The sequence below is a fragment of the Alosa sapidissima genome, chromosome 12, assembly GCF_018492685.1.
Source record: "Alosa sapidissima isolate fAloSap1 chromosome 12, fAloSap1.pri, whole genome shotgun sequence".
Lineage (NCBI taxonomy): Eukaryota > Metazoa > Chordata > Actinopteri > Clupeiformes > Clupeidae > Alosa > Alosa sapidissima.
In genome coordinates, this window is record NC_055968.1 from 19532934 (window position 1) to 19549550 (window position 16617).

The 16617-nt window shown below is 39.1% G+C and overlaps 1 long non-coding RNA gene across 1 annotated transcript in view; it reads right to left on the minus strand.

Moving 5' to 3' along the window:
* Positions 1 to 1257: 1257 nt before the first annotated feature.
* LOC121678032 overlaps positions 1258 to 16617 on the minus strand; it is a 23510-nt gene continuing 8150 nt past the window's right edge. The window contains exons 2-3 of the long non-coding RNA XR_006021138.1: positions 14815 to 14818; positions 1258 to 1269 (exon numbers count right to left, since the gene is read on the minus strand). This is a non-coding gene — a long non-coding RNA (uncharacterized LOC121678032). The remainder of the gene's footprint in view (positions 1270 to 14814; positions 14819 to 16617) is intronic.

The window sequence follows — 16617 nt, forward strand, 5'->3', positions numbered from 1 at the left end:
TTCCCAGGGCGTCTTTCAATATTTCTCAGCATTGTCTTTTTTTCTTCAGCATCAACACAACAACAACAACAACATGTTACATTTATTTAGCACTCAAAGCGCTTCACAGGGAAGGGGGGCCCTCACTAACCACCACCAATGGTAGTGAGCTGAGCATTAAAAAATGCCAGGGCGACAAGTTCTTCTGACGCGTACCATAAATGTCGTCCAATGCTCTTCAATGCCGCATCTGCAGTGGTTTTATCCGGATACCAATACATATTGTATTGTGTGTATGTCAATATTGTGAAAAAGTGTGCCACCCCTAAATCTGCAGCAATTGACTCCATTTTTGGTACAGATACTTACAACGCCAATTGGAACGAGACAAAACGCGATCTGGCAAAATTTTGTGAAAATGAATTTTGTGAACCACCCTAATGTGCATAAGACATCCTAAAATGAATACACCATAGCCAGACTATCACGCAATATACAGTACCCTTCCAAAGTGAATCAACACTGCTAATGTGCATAAGACATCCTAAAACGAATACACCATAGCCAGACTATCACGCAATATACAGTACCCTTCCAGGTGTGGATGATTGGCATGCAAGGGAAATACATTAGCTTTTGTTATGGTACTTCATATGTCAGTGAAATATTTAGCTCCTGTCACTGTACTTCATGTGTCATCTGCTTGTCCCCCAGGACTGATGCATAGATGCAGAGTTTTAATAGTTTTAAAATAGTTTCCTCTCAACAAGGGTTACAAGCCAAGAAGAATGTACACACCATGAATCTTTTAGAACCTACTCCATTTCCTTTTGTAAACAGCACTACACAAGCAAATTGGAATTGAATAGAATTGTCCATAAGGATTATTTGACCAGCGGAAAGATACGAGCCTTGCAGTCTGAGAAAGACACTGTTTTGGTTCAGTTAGGCTCCATCATCAAGGCCACTTGCTGAGCTATCTAAAAGTCTTAATGATTAATGAGGCCCTGACGATGCCTTTGCCAACATCCTTCTTAAGCAATTAACCTGCTTCAAACATGACTCTGACCCCAGAGCAACTCCCAGAGCAACTCCCAGCCCTAATCTCAAAGCGTTGTCATGGTGTAGACCCCCCTCACACACACTAGCATATCGAACCAGTTATCCATCTCACTTACACTTGCAGACACATATTGAAACGCACACGCACGCACACACACACACACACACACACACACACACACACACACACACACACACACACACACACACACATACACTCTCTGCACACTGGACAGATAAACATACTCAAAACATTCATACACACATATCCCCCTACTTACACTGCAGTGCATTCAGCAGCAATCAAGTCTATTAATGCAATAACATGCATCACATTGGTTCAGGGACCTGCAGGGTGGGGCTTGCCGGGCCTTTACAATGCAGCGTGTAGCTATTCCCTCCTCCTTTGTTGGGACTTTGCCGACCTCAACGCCAGCCTCGCGAGTTAAATGAAGAGGGCCTGTCATGTACTAGCAAGATAAAGCACCTGAGTTATCACCCAAAGATGCCTGTGAGCGTATTCGTTTGGAGGGGCACTAGTCTTTGACAGACTGTCAGTGTTTCGCTTGACATGCGCATTTAACAAGATCAGATGTTATGTCACAGCAAGGTGCTATTTTCATTAACCTCCAGTGGAGCCATGATTTGAGCGCTGCAGCTCCGCAATTAGTTGATTGTGATTGACTGATGCAGTCGCCGGGGCCTGGCCTCTGTTTCTTTTTTAATATTCAGATCAGAGGTAGATGTACAGCAACCAACCCCCAAACCCCCCCAACTCCACCCCACACGGGTACCCAGGGCAGCGGTGCATTATCCTCTGGCAGTGTTCACTCACCGGAACGTCTGTGGCAGATTTGCAGCCGCAGCGAGGGGCAGATGCATGTGCTCTCATCACAGCGAGGCAGCGGCCGTGTTAGGCAGTAATGAATAGACACTGTCTGATATGGCCAAAGGAGGAAGAGAGGTGGGGAAAACACAGCCACAGCTGTTCATTTGTGTGAGAGAAAATATGTTGCGACTTCAATGCTTTGATTGTCGGTATTGATCTGAAATCTGGCTCTATTCACATGGATTCAGGAGACACAGAATACTGTAACTTAATTTTGTCATGGCAAAATATTTAGAAACAAAATGGCAACACACTGTATGTGTTGCTGCCCTTAAAATACTTACCGGTACAGCAACAGTTACAGTATGCAGTAATTATGGCCAACTTTTAGTATTATCTTCAAGTTAATTTTCATGCTAGTTAGTCATACTGTATATACTGTATGTACGTAGGTTTCCGTGTTGGAAGACACTCAAGGTTGTGGATTGGTATCAGGCATTGGTATCAGGTATTATTGTGCCATCCCTAGTCATGTGAAGGTCAGATAAACATAGGTGTCATAGCTGTTGTCAGAAAAGCCTTTAAGACTATATCACCTAATATAAAGCGTTACCAATGCCAGCTGTGCTGTTGTTAACAGCTGTGCTGTTTGTATGCATTTTAGGGCATTAGCTGACTCAGGGCAATTCCATGGAAAATTATGTTTTTTTGTAACATCCATAACACCAATAAAATGTGATGGTATGGTATGATGTGAATGATTACATGAAATTTGAGCATTTGCTATTTTTGGCTGAAGAATGTACATGAGAAAAAATGCACAAAAATAAATTTTATCCTTCACATCATACAAATGCCAAGGCATTTTACTGGTGTTATGGATGTGACAAAAAGTCAATTTTAGACTCAAACTCTGTACTGCTACCTAATGTAATTAACATTAGAACAGATTTGAGCATCAACTATGCAAAACGTACAAAATGCTTTTATTTACCTTTAGCTCCTACCCTCTGCCACACCAGGTCAGTGTAATATAGTGATTACACAAAAGGCACATCCATGTAATAAAGACAATGCCTCTTTAAAAAATAATTTAACAGCCAGTGCATCAACACTGATTGAGATTTGGCTTCATCCAATTGACTGTAAATACAGATTTTGCAATCAATTATCATACATATCGGTGCCAAACTTTTCATAGGATCAACCTTTCAGCAATTTTATACTGTATCATTATTGATTGCTGTATACGACATATGGTTGTATAATTGGGTGGACACACAGAGGGCAGCTTTTGTCTAGCAAATCCATGCTGACATTTAAACACATAAGCTATAGTTTCTCAGTTTTCCCAGTTGCAGGCTATTGGGCCTCTTTCTCGATTTATATCGAGCTCATGTACCTGTATCACAGAAGCTGATCAATATGTTACCATGGCGTTGTCAGATAAGACACATCTGCCATTTACATCCTGCAGTCTCTTGCCTCTGTGATCTTTCCACCTCCCATACAATCTCTGCCTTTATGCACCTCCTTGAAATCGGAAAATCAACCTTCAACCACCAAAGGTCACAATTCAAAGCAGTCAGATGGCATTTTCACTTGTGAGAGATTTTTTTAGTATCTTGCCTAATGGACTCGGACCTGTCTTAATTGTTCTAATTGCAAAAACAATGCTCTCAGCCAATTAGGTATACGTGGCAGTAAACTGAACAGAGTACTGAAAGCACTTTGCCATTATGCTTCATGCATTGGTAATGACAGGATATCTTAAATTGCCTTTCCTCTTCCTTGCCCTTGGAATTTTAAATGGGTCTCTCAGCCTTGGCCAATTTATCTTCCATGCTTCAAGATCCTACTTTTTTGAGTAGTATTGTTTCTCAAAAACAGTCCGGAAGATTTAAATAGAAAGGGAAAACAGGGCAACAATGGACACTTCTCATTACCAGGCCATTTCTATGTTCCATGGGTTCAATGCTCCCCAAATGTATATGGCATATAATGGAAACATGATAAAGGGTCCTACAGTAAGTTCCCTAGAGCTAGGGGTAAGGGTAGGGCTAGGAATCTGAAAAATATGTTCCCTAGCTCTGAATATGTTAAATATGGAACTGGCTATTGTTGGACCTTACTAAAGGGGTATTTCGGTCATATTGTTCATATGGTTCAAAACAATGGAACTATACTTATATAACTATATTAGAATTTTTAATGACCAGATGCCAAGGAACATTTTTTATTCAATGTACAGTGGATTAAACAATAAAAAGATAACAATAACGATATTTCAAGAAGGTTCAATTTTTAGGCCTCATGAAACAAAGCTCTTACCCTGATTGTGAAACGACTACTACTCATACTGAATTATACATGACAATATAAAGCAATAATTTGTTTCTCCATTTATAACATGATTCATGAAGGCCTTTTCAGAGAGTATTGTTGTGTGAGTAAAGTTTCTGTGCTGATTGTAAATTCAAACCTCTATCTCCATCTCAGGTCAAATGAATTCAGCTTCTGCCATATTTGCCATCTGTAATTCCACTGCTAGGAGATTAGCCATGTGATCTCGATGACCGTGGGGCCGTGACTGGATACAGAGGAGATTACGGTGTGAAGTTGCTTTAAATTTTCGGCTTTGCTTCTTCACCCCCATTAAGCCAATAGGATGATAACCCCTCGCTGGGCAGCTGCACAGCAACACTTTGAGAGATCAGATATATCTATCATTACACACAGACTGAAGGAGGATGACAAGGAGGCAAGTGGCTGCCCGATCTTATGAAAGCCAAGACTGTGGAAAAGCACTGAGAATGGGTTATTCCATGACAAATGACCTAGAGGTCCCCACTTGACCCACCTCACCTCTGTGTTTCTCCAAATTCGTATTATATATGGCAATACTCCAGATATACTGTAGGCAGAAGCCAAGTTTATAGCCCAATACCAAAAGTTCATAACGTTTTGGCGATTAAATTAAACCCTCACACAAATGTTTACTATGCATTGCTTCAACCTGTAGAATCTGAATGTATGCAAATCTAACTTTAAACACAAATGATGATACAAGGATTTCATTTTTTATTAAAAGTATGTACGTATAGACTTAAATGCACCATTAACAAGATTTGGCCGTTACAGTTGAGAAGTGCAATAATAAACAAACTAAATATAAATGTTTTATAACAAAGTATAAACATAACTCTGATATAATATATATAGAGGGAATGCACCGACAGCAGTCTGTAGAAAAAAATCTCTGAATTCCTGTAGAACAGCAGCTCTTTTTTGTTTCAGAGGGGGATGGTTTATGTGCCATCAAAATGATTTGGGGAAAAGGTAAAACATGTTGAGGTAAAACAAACAAAAAATTTTTTGAGGGTGCTGTTAATACAATGTGTGTGTATTTATTCAGTCAGTGGAAGAAGTTTTTCTTACAATAGTGAATTGTGTTGAAAACCCCTTCATACAGTACCACTGTCTTAATAATAGTTGAAGGTCATGTCTGCCCTCAGATTCAGACTCTACAAGGGGAAGGTAACCAGAGTCCTGAAATCCTCAACGGTGCTGAACATATCAGTGTTTGAAATTGCCACATCTCACTTTGGGCAGTGCAAGAGGGAAATAAGGGTACATTAGTTCAAATTGAGTTATTTTTGTAAACTTTTTTGGTTCAGCTCTGCAATTTGGCCTGGGCTCATATCTGGCATGAGGGGTATGATAAAAATGGGAGAAAAACAAAGGGGAATTTCCCAGCCTTGAAGTGATTTGGCATGAAATGACCCAAAAGTAAATGTCTATTAGTCCCTTGAAAGAGTGTCTGGACAATGTTTGGGCAGCTATAGGCATTTGTTGTTCTCCACACGTAAATATTCCAATAAGAATTTAAAAAGCAACTGAGGCCCCACTGCTTCAGATATTTCTTCTGCAATTGTATTATTTATTTATTTATTCAAAATGTCTTCTGTCTCTACGTATAGTCTATCCGGAGAAACTGAATTGCCTAAATGTTTAGAACACATAATCTACTTTATTCTCTCCCTTCATCAGCTGATGTTTTGTGCTCATTTTGATTTGGTGTTTTATCCTTGGTTGCCTTTTATCCTTTTACCATTTTAATTTTCCTTTTTGGAAAAGGCTTTTCAGTTTAAATTAGTTTTATGCTTCAGTTTACCTTACTATTCTGGGCCCAGTTTCCCAAAAGCATCATAAGTTAATCATACTATTTTTGGACCATTTCCAGAAACATTGTTACTTAAGAATGCTATGAAAACATTCACAGATTTGCGTGAGCTCTAGATAGTCTTAGAAAGTCCTGTTGACTGTGCAGTATTTTCTTCTTTTTTTTTCAACACAAGAGATGTTAAATTCCGAGTGCTAGGAGATTTCACACAGCGGTCTATCAACAACAAGCTTATTTACCATCAAAATCGTAGCAAAAAATAAAAAACAAATCAACCTTGCAAAAAACATCACCAGCAGAACAGCCTTCGAGAGCATTTTACTGGGGTTATCAAGCAGGCATCACCTTGCTCTTCTTCTGGTTGCCACCGTCTTGTGTGGTGAAAGTCGTAAAATATCCCAATGTTATTGTGCTTCACTCTCACTTGATGTTTTTATTTGTTGTTCTACTTCCACAGCACCTGGTGTTGTAATGGCTTGATAAATGTTATATGAAATAATTATCATTTTATTACCACAATGTCACCGTATTTTGATTAAGTGGAGGTCTCATTTATTGTTTTTTATTGTAATAAGTGTGTTGGCATATCTGCCAATTGAGCATGCGAGCCACAGTGGTATTAATTAATAACAGAATCACAGAGTAAATTAGAACTACTGACTGTTTCTGTTCATTAGGGAACAGCAAGGATTTTAATGACATATACTGTTATGTGTCTGTTTTGTCCAAACTTTTCTGTTGAAATAAAACCTACCCTCAAACCTCAGACCTTACCCTCAAAGATCAACAGATGTTTGTTTTTTAATAAGAAATATTGCAAACTGTTATCTGTAAGAGACATAGCTGAAACTCTGAAAAACTCCAGTCTTACTGATGAGTGTAAACAATGAAACCTCAGCCTAATGGACACAAACAAAGTCTACACATACAAAGCTAAAAACAAGAACGGATCATGATCAACATTAAATTAACAGAAGGAAAATGATCCTATCCTCATATATTATGCATGCATGTTCTTGCTTTATTATTACTTATGGCTAGAACTGGTGCATCTCATTGTAACATCGTAGGTAAGGAGAGCTTATTTAGTCCACTTCAATGATGTGAAACAGTAGTTAAGAACCAGATGGTGTTAAAAAGAAAACAACAGGTGGCTAATTACATTACCACAACTTTGAACCTCTGATGTACAGTAGACTGTAAAACTCAAAAGGCATTCAGACATCATTCAGCAAAAATAAGTTTCTCTCTCTCTTTCTCTCTCTCTCTCTCTCTCTCTCTCCCTCCCTTAATGGGAGAAGCAGTGGGCTGAGTGTAGTCTGATGGATAATGAGGCCCCGGTCTGCTGGCCTCCGAGAGGCCCCCTTCTCTAAAGCTCAGAGACTTAAGCTGTGAAGATTGTAGCAATGTGCGAAAAACCTCAGAAAAAAGCGTCTGAGACTTGGGGATCAGTGCTACCTCTACCACCGCAGCTACATTTACTGCAGCACTTTGATGTCCTCCCAACTCCCACTGTGGTTCCAACCGTAGAGGGGTGACTATTCTTGTGGATTCGTTTGGGTTAGGGATGTTGCTCATGCAACATAGATGAAAATTACTGTGAGAGTAGCAGGATCAGCTCATATAGTTAGTGATAAACTGGGTTAAATAATTGTAAATAGCAAAGTATAACACTTTACTTGACAGTATCGACATAAGAGTGACATGACACTGTCATGACACATGAAACCTAATCCTATACCCTAACCCTAATCCTAACCCTAACTTGTTATGACAAAAAACAAATGTCACTTAATAACAGAAGCGTTATGTCATAAATGTTTATGACTTGTTTATTACACATTCATGACAGTGTCATGTCACTCTTATGGCGACACCTGTCAAGTAAAGTGTAACCCAAGGATTTTATGTAAAGTTAAAATAATAATTTTGCATATTAAATCATACTCACATGTTTCATTTTTCATATACTGTATAATACCCATATAATTCTTTCACAACCTAGAAATTACTGAATTAATCAAACATAGATTTACAGGCTTAGAGCCTTATTCAGTTGAATGCTGGGACTCAAATGACAATTATGGCCAATTATCAACAGAAACTTAGGCAAACATCATAACAGTGCCATGATTTGCAGTGTTTAGAGGATGTCTTTGTAGTGGTTCTACCTTAAAGCCACATAATCAGATTAATGTAAATGGCAAAGTCATACTGAAAAGGAGACTGGCAGTCATATAAAAGACTCACTTTCATTATGCAATGTCTGCACTGTGCACAAAGAGCTTGGAATTGCCAAGGACTTGCATGTCGTCCAATGATGAAAAAAAATCTTATATTTTTTTTAATTTGATTGATTTCAGCATGCATTACTGATTCTTCCATTTGCTCATGAGGGAAGTACAAGAGAAGAAATGCAAGCACCAACCAGGTTTTAGCATTGTTTGTAGTTTGTATAATTATTATTATTATAACTGCAGCAACCTAAGATCATAGCACTGCCTCCACAGGGAGGCTCTTACCTATTTGCTTAGTTAAATCCAGGAAGTGACCTTTTTTTTTACCAGGCAGTGTATGAAAGTCATGATGAAGGGTAGGTATTAAGTATGTCATTCATAGTTGCTAATGTCATCAAAATCATCAAAAACTAGATGTACCGCATAGTGGTACAAAATATGACCGCCGCTCAGTCCTGTACATCCGTTCCGCGAAAATAAATCACACTAATCAATTTGTCTCCATCTTTTACTCCATCCCCCACTCTTGAAACTTTTGTGTATGCTTGTTTGGCATGCCTGTGTGTGTGTGTGTGTGTGTGGCTGCACAGAAAGTAGCCTACTGGGGCTGAAAAGGTGAATAGATTGTAGAATAGCCAAAGAAGTTGTAGCATTGTTATAAAACCTTTAAAATCTCTAAACAATCACAAGTAGGGCAGTTCATCACAGTTCATCCATTGCAACTGGATTGATGAAAGGTCACTTACACATGTAGGCTACATTGTATTTGGGAAAAGCAAAAGGTATCAGCATAATGTTATATTTTTATTTATTAATAAACAAAAACATCTCTGTCAGTTCCATGCCGTTTTCAACAACTATCAAAAACAAAGGTCATTTTTGGATGGATGGATTTTTTGTCAATGTTTCTTCTTCTACATAAGATTTTAGTCATCTTTAGTTCATGTGATACTTTATTGTCAATGCACAAATTAAGTAACAGTAGTCTGAAACGAAATGCTGTTTTACATCTAACCAGTGGTGCAAATAACTGACATGTCCAAATGGGCCTTGATGAAATGCGTCGCTAGACTGTTCACACACATTTTAACGGGCCAAAGTTGAAGAGCTTTTGTCCGTTATTGTTCGTGCAAATATAGGCTGATTCCCTTGCATTGTGTAACTGAGGTCCATGGCTTGTCTGGCTTTCACGAGACCAAGCTCAATCTTTTAAGAAATCAAAAAATAAATAGCGGGCAGATCAGGCTGGGTTCACCCAGCCTAGTCCATAGGCGCCCGATATTGTTTAATTTTCCGATTGAGATATCCACGCTCTGGCTATTCTAAATGCAAAAATGCATCAGGGAGTTATGACAAAACTGTAACTAACAAACTAGATCCTAATAGAAAGCTGTTAGCTTCCCTAAGCTACAGGTAGGCCTATAAGGTAGGCCTATTTACAACATAAATTGTCAATAGGCTATGCTGGCGACACAAATAAAATCTCCTTTGGAAACCAATGGCGTACGCCTTACAGCATCAAGCGGACTTAAACTGCCATATTGTGGCGAAAAGTTGTAATAAAATTCACGCAGCTCCATGAGTCAAGGAAAGCGCGAATGAAGTAGCCACTTCTAAATGGGACCCACTACACAGTAGCTTAAGGTATGTTGCTAAAGCAGCCATAATGAAATGAAGGTGTCCTTGTTTGGATACTTCACACACACATGCTTTTTAATCTCACAGACTACAACTACCAAGCTGGAATCAAAGCACATTCCCCTCTCACACCCTGCACGCACTTAAAACAAATAAACAGGCGTCTCAGTCTCACGCATGTATAGGCAAAACTGTATTGGACCGGTGTAACGTTGGTAAATCTTCCATTGCACAGAATGATTTTTGTAGCACGTGCAACAAATGACAGTCGAAATATACAATTACAGTGCTGCTATCAATTTGCTTGGTATAACCGCATTTATAGTTTTCTACAAATGCAATCAAATTGGCCTCCATCACTCAACCAACGCTAACGGTAACATTATTGTACCTAGGTCCTTATTGATATTATAAGATTAACGTACCTGCAGTAAAAACCAAGCATGTCCGATTCTCAGATTTATTTCGGCTTCAAGAAGAAATGGGAATTACATTTCATGTGAACATCGTCCTATCCTTTTTAACATTCTCTGCGGTAAACTACAGTCCTTGTAAGAAGCGTCCATTGTTTTTCCAACCCACTTTTAACTTCCAACAAAATTACGTCTCACTGCAACGATGCGCCATCTAGTGGACAAACGACTACGTATCACCAATACTGGAAATGCAGCCATGATGATGATGATGAATATTTGGCTTTCTTTTAATCCTACTGAATTTGTAATTATGTATCGGCCGTTCTAATACCGATAGTATGTGCGTGCCTGTGTGTGTGTGTGCATGTGTATATGTGTGCACCGGCATCTACAGGCCAATGAGTGTACAGTCACTAAATGTACACATAACCTAAATTTTTTTAGACCCCCCCATGGATGAAATTCTACTTGGCAAACCCCTAGAGAATGCCAGGTCAATCATACACATAAAATCTGGTGCAGTTCTGAACATCTTAACTGAAGATAGGGGCGATTAAAGCAGAATGATATTGCATTTTCATTTTTTACATGCAAATCACAAATGAGTGATTATGGGCCAGGTTGATGTGGGCCCTTGAGACCAACATACCATAAATGATTCTTTATCCCCAGTGCCACAATTCAGGTAGTTATTTAGGAAAAACTGTTTTTTTTTTTCCGGTGCGGGGGGCCCAGCACGGGGGGGGGGGGGGGGGGCAGTGACCCCCGGGGACGAAATGAAATTTTTCTGTAAAAGTCTAGTGGGGCTACATACCCACCAAATTTCATTGCACCGGTGTTTCGGTGTCCCGGGTATCGTTGACCAAAAATTCAGGAAGTAGATGACGGGGGGAAAAAAAAAAAAGAAGAACTTTGACAATCATTATATGACCGCTTCGCTAGCGGTCATAATAACCTGTATGGTATTAAGAACAAATACACAAAGTCAAACATTTCAAACCAAATTTGCAAGTAGGCACTATTTTGTTTTTGTAGTCTAACATAACCCTAGTTTGTTTCTCTTTGGACATATCATTTTACAGCCTAGTCAGCTAACAAATAGTAAGCAAACCTTATTAATTATCGTACTCAAAGACTGTACTTTGATGCTAATGTCCTGATTACTGACTATTCATGCAGCACAGTACTGATTAATATGATGTATTGTTGCATTATAATAATAAACACATTAATTCTCCACACAGTCAAAAATGTTCAGACAAAATGTCAGAGATCTGTTTCTTTGGTAAAGCAAGGACTAAAGAAACTGCATGATTAATTTGGCTTACTCAAAGAGCATATAGGGATTTGAAATGCAGACTGTATCTCTAAGTAGACCACTAGTCCAATTCATAAAGTTACAAAATGAAGTTGTTAGCCTTTAGGCAAAATGTCAAAACTCAAAAATTAAAACTTCTATATGATTCAGAAGTTGCATTGTTTTATTGTAGTTTTGCAATTTGTTGTTGGACTTCAAACTCTCATACTTCAGGACATTGCATGAAAGTCAAATTCATGTTTTTGTAATGTCTTTTCTGTGTGTTATGACACTGATATTTGTGCAAAAACAATCAAAGGGAAAAAGGCACAGTTGCATATCAAGTGGCATGTGCCAAGAAAACCGCCTGGTTGAACCTAGATGAAATTGCGATTTCATTTTATCTTGCTCTGCAGATCCTTCTGGCAATTTTTCAATTCACAGCCATTTCAAAATCACTGAAAACCCAGGAACCAATTACAACCGCAGCGCTTATTCGGCATAGCGGGCAGGCTTAATATGATGACAGACTGAGAAGTATGGTTGGGAGTACTGCCTGTTGAACAAACCAATGCCTGCGGCATCAGTATTAAACAACATGAACTTGTATCTAGAGTCAACAACTGTGTTTGAAACCTTCATTTACAAGAAGGATATGATGGCTTTACTTCCAAATAGATTCGGTAGAGTTTAATCAGGGTTGGGTCAGATTACTTTGAAATGTAATCCATTACTGACTACAAATTACATGGTCATTTTTGTAATCAGTAACGTAATCAGTTGGATTACCAAAAACATGTAACGTAATCTGATTACTTTAGGATTACTTTTAGATCACTTCAATAAATATGCCCATTAAGTAAAAGACACCACCACAGAATTGATGAAAGAATTCTCATTCTATTTTTCTCCACTCTTCTCCAAACATGCACAACTCAGCTTAACCTTTATAAGGGCACACCTGGACAAAGAATTTAGCTTTCGCTGGATTTTTTTGACCCATGGCCTGAGATTGGCATAAAAAAGGGAAGCATTAAACCCTAATGACACCATGTCCATTTCAATTGTGGGGGTGACAAAATGATTATTTTGGGATGTTTTTCAACCAGGTGGACCTGGTGACTTTCTCAAAGTAAATAGTAACACTAAAACAAGAGGGTACATAGATTAGGAGGAAAAGATCAGGCAGTGTGCCGAGAGACTTGCTCCAATAGTATGTAAGTTAGTATGTAAGTATATCTTTTGATCCTGTGAGGGACATTTGGTCTCTGCATTTATCCCAATCCGTGAATTAGTGAAGTCGAACCGGCAAGCCCAAAGGCCGAAGCCCTAACCAGTATGTCATGGCTGCCCCAAAAGGCAGGATTTTAATATTAAACCACATAATGATCCAAAACATACAGCCAAACAAGTCAAGAAATGGTTAACAGAGAACAATATCAACATTTTAGAGTGGACCTCAATCCGTCAAAAAAGTGAGCACAAGGCTAAAGTGATGGCAAATAATCGTTCCTGCCTCAAAACCCAGATTGCTGCTAAAAAGGTCCAGTCTACAATCATTGTGGAGACATGAAGAGGCTTGGTGGGTATTATGAACCATTTTGAGAGCTGTGGTGGTAAATAAAGATGTTTCCAGTGATTGTTTAAAAAGGGTATGAATAATTTTGAACACGCAATTTTTCATAAAAATGTTAAAAAACACTTTTTTTTTATTCCATGTTTTTACCACATTGTCTTGCAACCTTTTGGCAAGTGTAATTTTAAGTAAGAACAAATATATTGGTCAAGAGAAAATCAATATTTGCCAGAGGTATGAATAATTTTGTTCTTAACTATATCTTAAAAAAGTCTAAAAAGTGAACGTCTTGTCAAATTAAAAGATAGCTAGGCTATCATAAAAAAGTTGCATTGTTTGCATGATAAAATGTAATCAGGTAATCCCCAACAATGTAACTGTAATCTGATTACACATTTTTTTTATTGTAATCTGGGCTGATTATAGTTACTTGATTTTTGTAATCTGATTACGTAATCTAGATCAGCGGTCCCCAACCACTGGGCCGGAGTTTTGGGTGTCAAAACTCGCTTACCTGTGTGGCATATTCGGGTTGCTTAATTACCTCAACCTGTCACTCCAGGGGAGAATGACGACTGTCTTTAAAATGGCAGATAAAGTCGCTGCATTTAAAGCCAAGCTTGATTTGTGGGGACGAATGGGGACGGGGTGTATTTGATATGTTCCAAACAGTAGTGGGGGTTTTGGGAGAGACTGAGGCAGGGCCCTTTCTCTCGCAGCTAGTGCGCGATCACCTTGTTGTGCTTTCAAATGAGTTTGAGCGTTAGGTTACTTCCCATCCACTGGCGCCTTAATGCAGGGGCTTACCTGGGCTTCAGCCCAAGGGCCTCGACCAATGAGGGGCCTCCTAATAATAATAATAATGATAATCAATAATAATAAACGGCGTGTCCATATTCGCGGCGTCATTAGCCTACTCTGGAGCTAGCCTAAATAATTGAGCACATCATACTGCTCTTACATCCATGCAGAGGCCCCCTTTGTCTTCTCCAATTCTAAAGTGTAACAAAATGTAACAAAACGTAATAAATCCCAACGGGTGTAGAGGAGCTAAAGGAGAGGCTGAAACTGACTGACAAACTTATCATACAAACTCTGGAGATAACGTGGGTAGGATTGAAGCAACGATAAACGAATGACGTGGATTCATGTAACTGTCCATGAAAACAGAAGGCATAGCAGGTAAATATCGTAGCAAATAGACTGGAAATGAAACGGCTTTAAAAACATGTATTTCACTTGTCTCATTTGAGTGAACATGGGCTGTGGCGCAAAGAAATGAATTAGTGATCTGCATCTCCGTTCACCAACAGCTAAGTTTGTGCTAACCCATTCGCACATATAATAGTCTATGTTATGTTTTCTCCCTTGTTAACGTGAGATATGTCTCCATGTAGTGTAGTGATAATGCATAAGGTAGCCATGTTCACGTCACATGAGCCAGCTTGTTATAGGCTAAAAGTATTTCTGTCCTTCCCAAACTGCGTTAAACTGGTGTGTTAAGTAGACAGAATTTTAAAAAAACTCCTGGGGAACCCCCCGATACGACAAACACGCACTTTTGAAAAGCTTTTAAACATCCATATGTGTAGCCTACCCATCTTTTAACTTAGCCTACAACATGTGTTGTAAAAGTTCAACGCTTGTTTTCGTGCAGTAGCCTAGGCTAGCCTTTTTGATAAGGGATGTCATGGGTAGGCTAACGTGATTCGAGGGCATTCTGTTCCTGTTTATGTAAAGGTTTTAGGCTACATAGGCTGAATAATAGGCTACACTGCATATTATTAACCAAAAGCGCACGCTATGTGTCGGGTCAGATCGCGGGCTGGGTATCATTTAATCATAATTAATATTTGCCATATAGCCCAGGGGCCTCGGGTGGTATTAAGGCGCCCCTGTTCCCATCCTCCAAAGATCCATGGCAAACCAATGAGTGGGTCCGCAACCCATTTGTCAATATCCCGAATAGTCATAACTTGTCAGCGCAGGAGGAAGAGCAGTTGATCAACGGTGGTCTTAAGAGTGTGTATGAGGAAACCTCTCTGGCGGGTTTTTGGATCAAAACCAAAGCAGAATATCCCAAGATAGCCGTAAAAGCGCTGAAAAACGTTGCTACCATTTCCCACCACGTATCTATGCGAGGCCGGGTTTTCTGCAATGACTGCAACTAAGACCAAATTGCGTAATCAATTGGACATTTCAAACACACTAAGGGTGTCACTGTCTTCCATCACCCCCAGATGGAACCTTCTTGTTGCAGGGAAACAAGCACAGGGCTCCCACTGGTCCGTGAAAAAAAAATGGGAATCAAACCGGTCCATGGTACATAAAAGGTTGGGGACCCCTGATCTAGATTACATGTAATCCGTTACTATCCAACCCTGAGTTTAATGTACCACTTTAAGTTTAATTTCACTGCTGGTTACACCCGTTGGAAATCAAAAGTGAACGAAGCATTCCCAGACTAAGTCTGTCTTATGAATTAGTCTGGTAATAACCAGACTAAAGGAACCATATGAAAGAATAGTTCTACCAAAATACAATTAATAGTAATTTTGTAGCTATTCACCATAGCATGAGGAAAATATAGCTCCTTTCTGTTTTTCTTCTTACTAACATGTAATAGATGTATATTTGTAACAAAATGTTGTAACAACATGCATCAAATAATCAAATATGGGAACATCTGCAGACACCCAGTGATGATTTTTCACAGCCAAAGTATCTGGATGAAGTTTGGCCTTTATTGCAATGAGACCCTCTGCATGGCAATCATAAACAAATGTGCCTTACTGCATCATTAGCGTGATTACACAACCACCCCCACTTGAAAAGAGCTAAACATCTGCCTTAGCCATCTGTTTGTAATCATGACACAAGTGGACATGGACCTCTAAACAGCCTTCTGTATCAAATTCTTCAGCTTGTCATTATTTTCCTCAAAGTTGCACAAAATACTCCTACAGGCATAAAGACAAAATAGAATTTTGACAGAGGTGTGTTTGTTGAACAAACATTTAGAATTAGGACAACTGTAACACTATACAAACTGTCTTGTATAGTGCCGAAATCTCACAAATATGTTATGTTAATGCAAGGGTAAAACCACACAAGTAATGTACAAAGTGATGCTTCATCTTGAGGCATGTGTTACTAATTGTGTGTGAGTATTTGTGTAAATCATTATTTGGAGACAAATGTTTGTGTGTGTGTGTGTGTGTGTGTGTGTGTGTGTGTGTGTGTGTGTGTGTGTTTTCATGCATGCATCAGAAAGAGGTTCTGACAAAGAAAAAAACATAAGGCTTCTCTTATCCTATGGCTTACATCTCCGTAATAGCCTCATTATTCACGCGGGAGCCTCGGAACAAACCGAGGCCGGGGTAATGAGCTTCCCACTCAC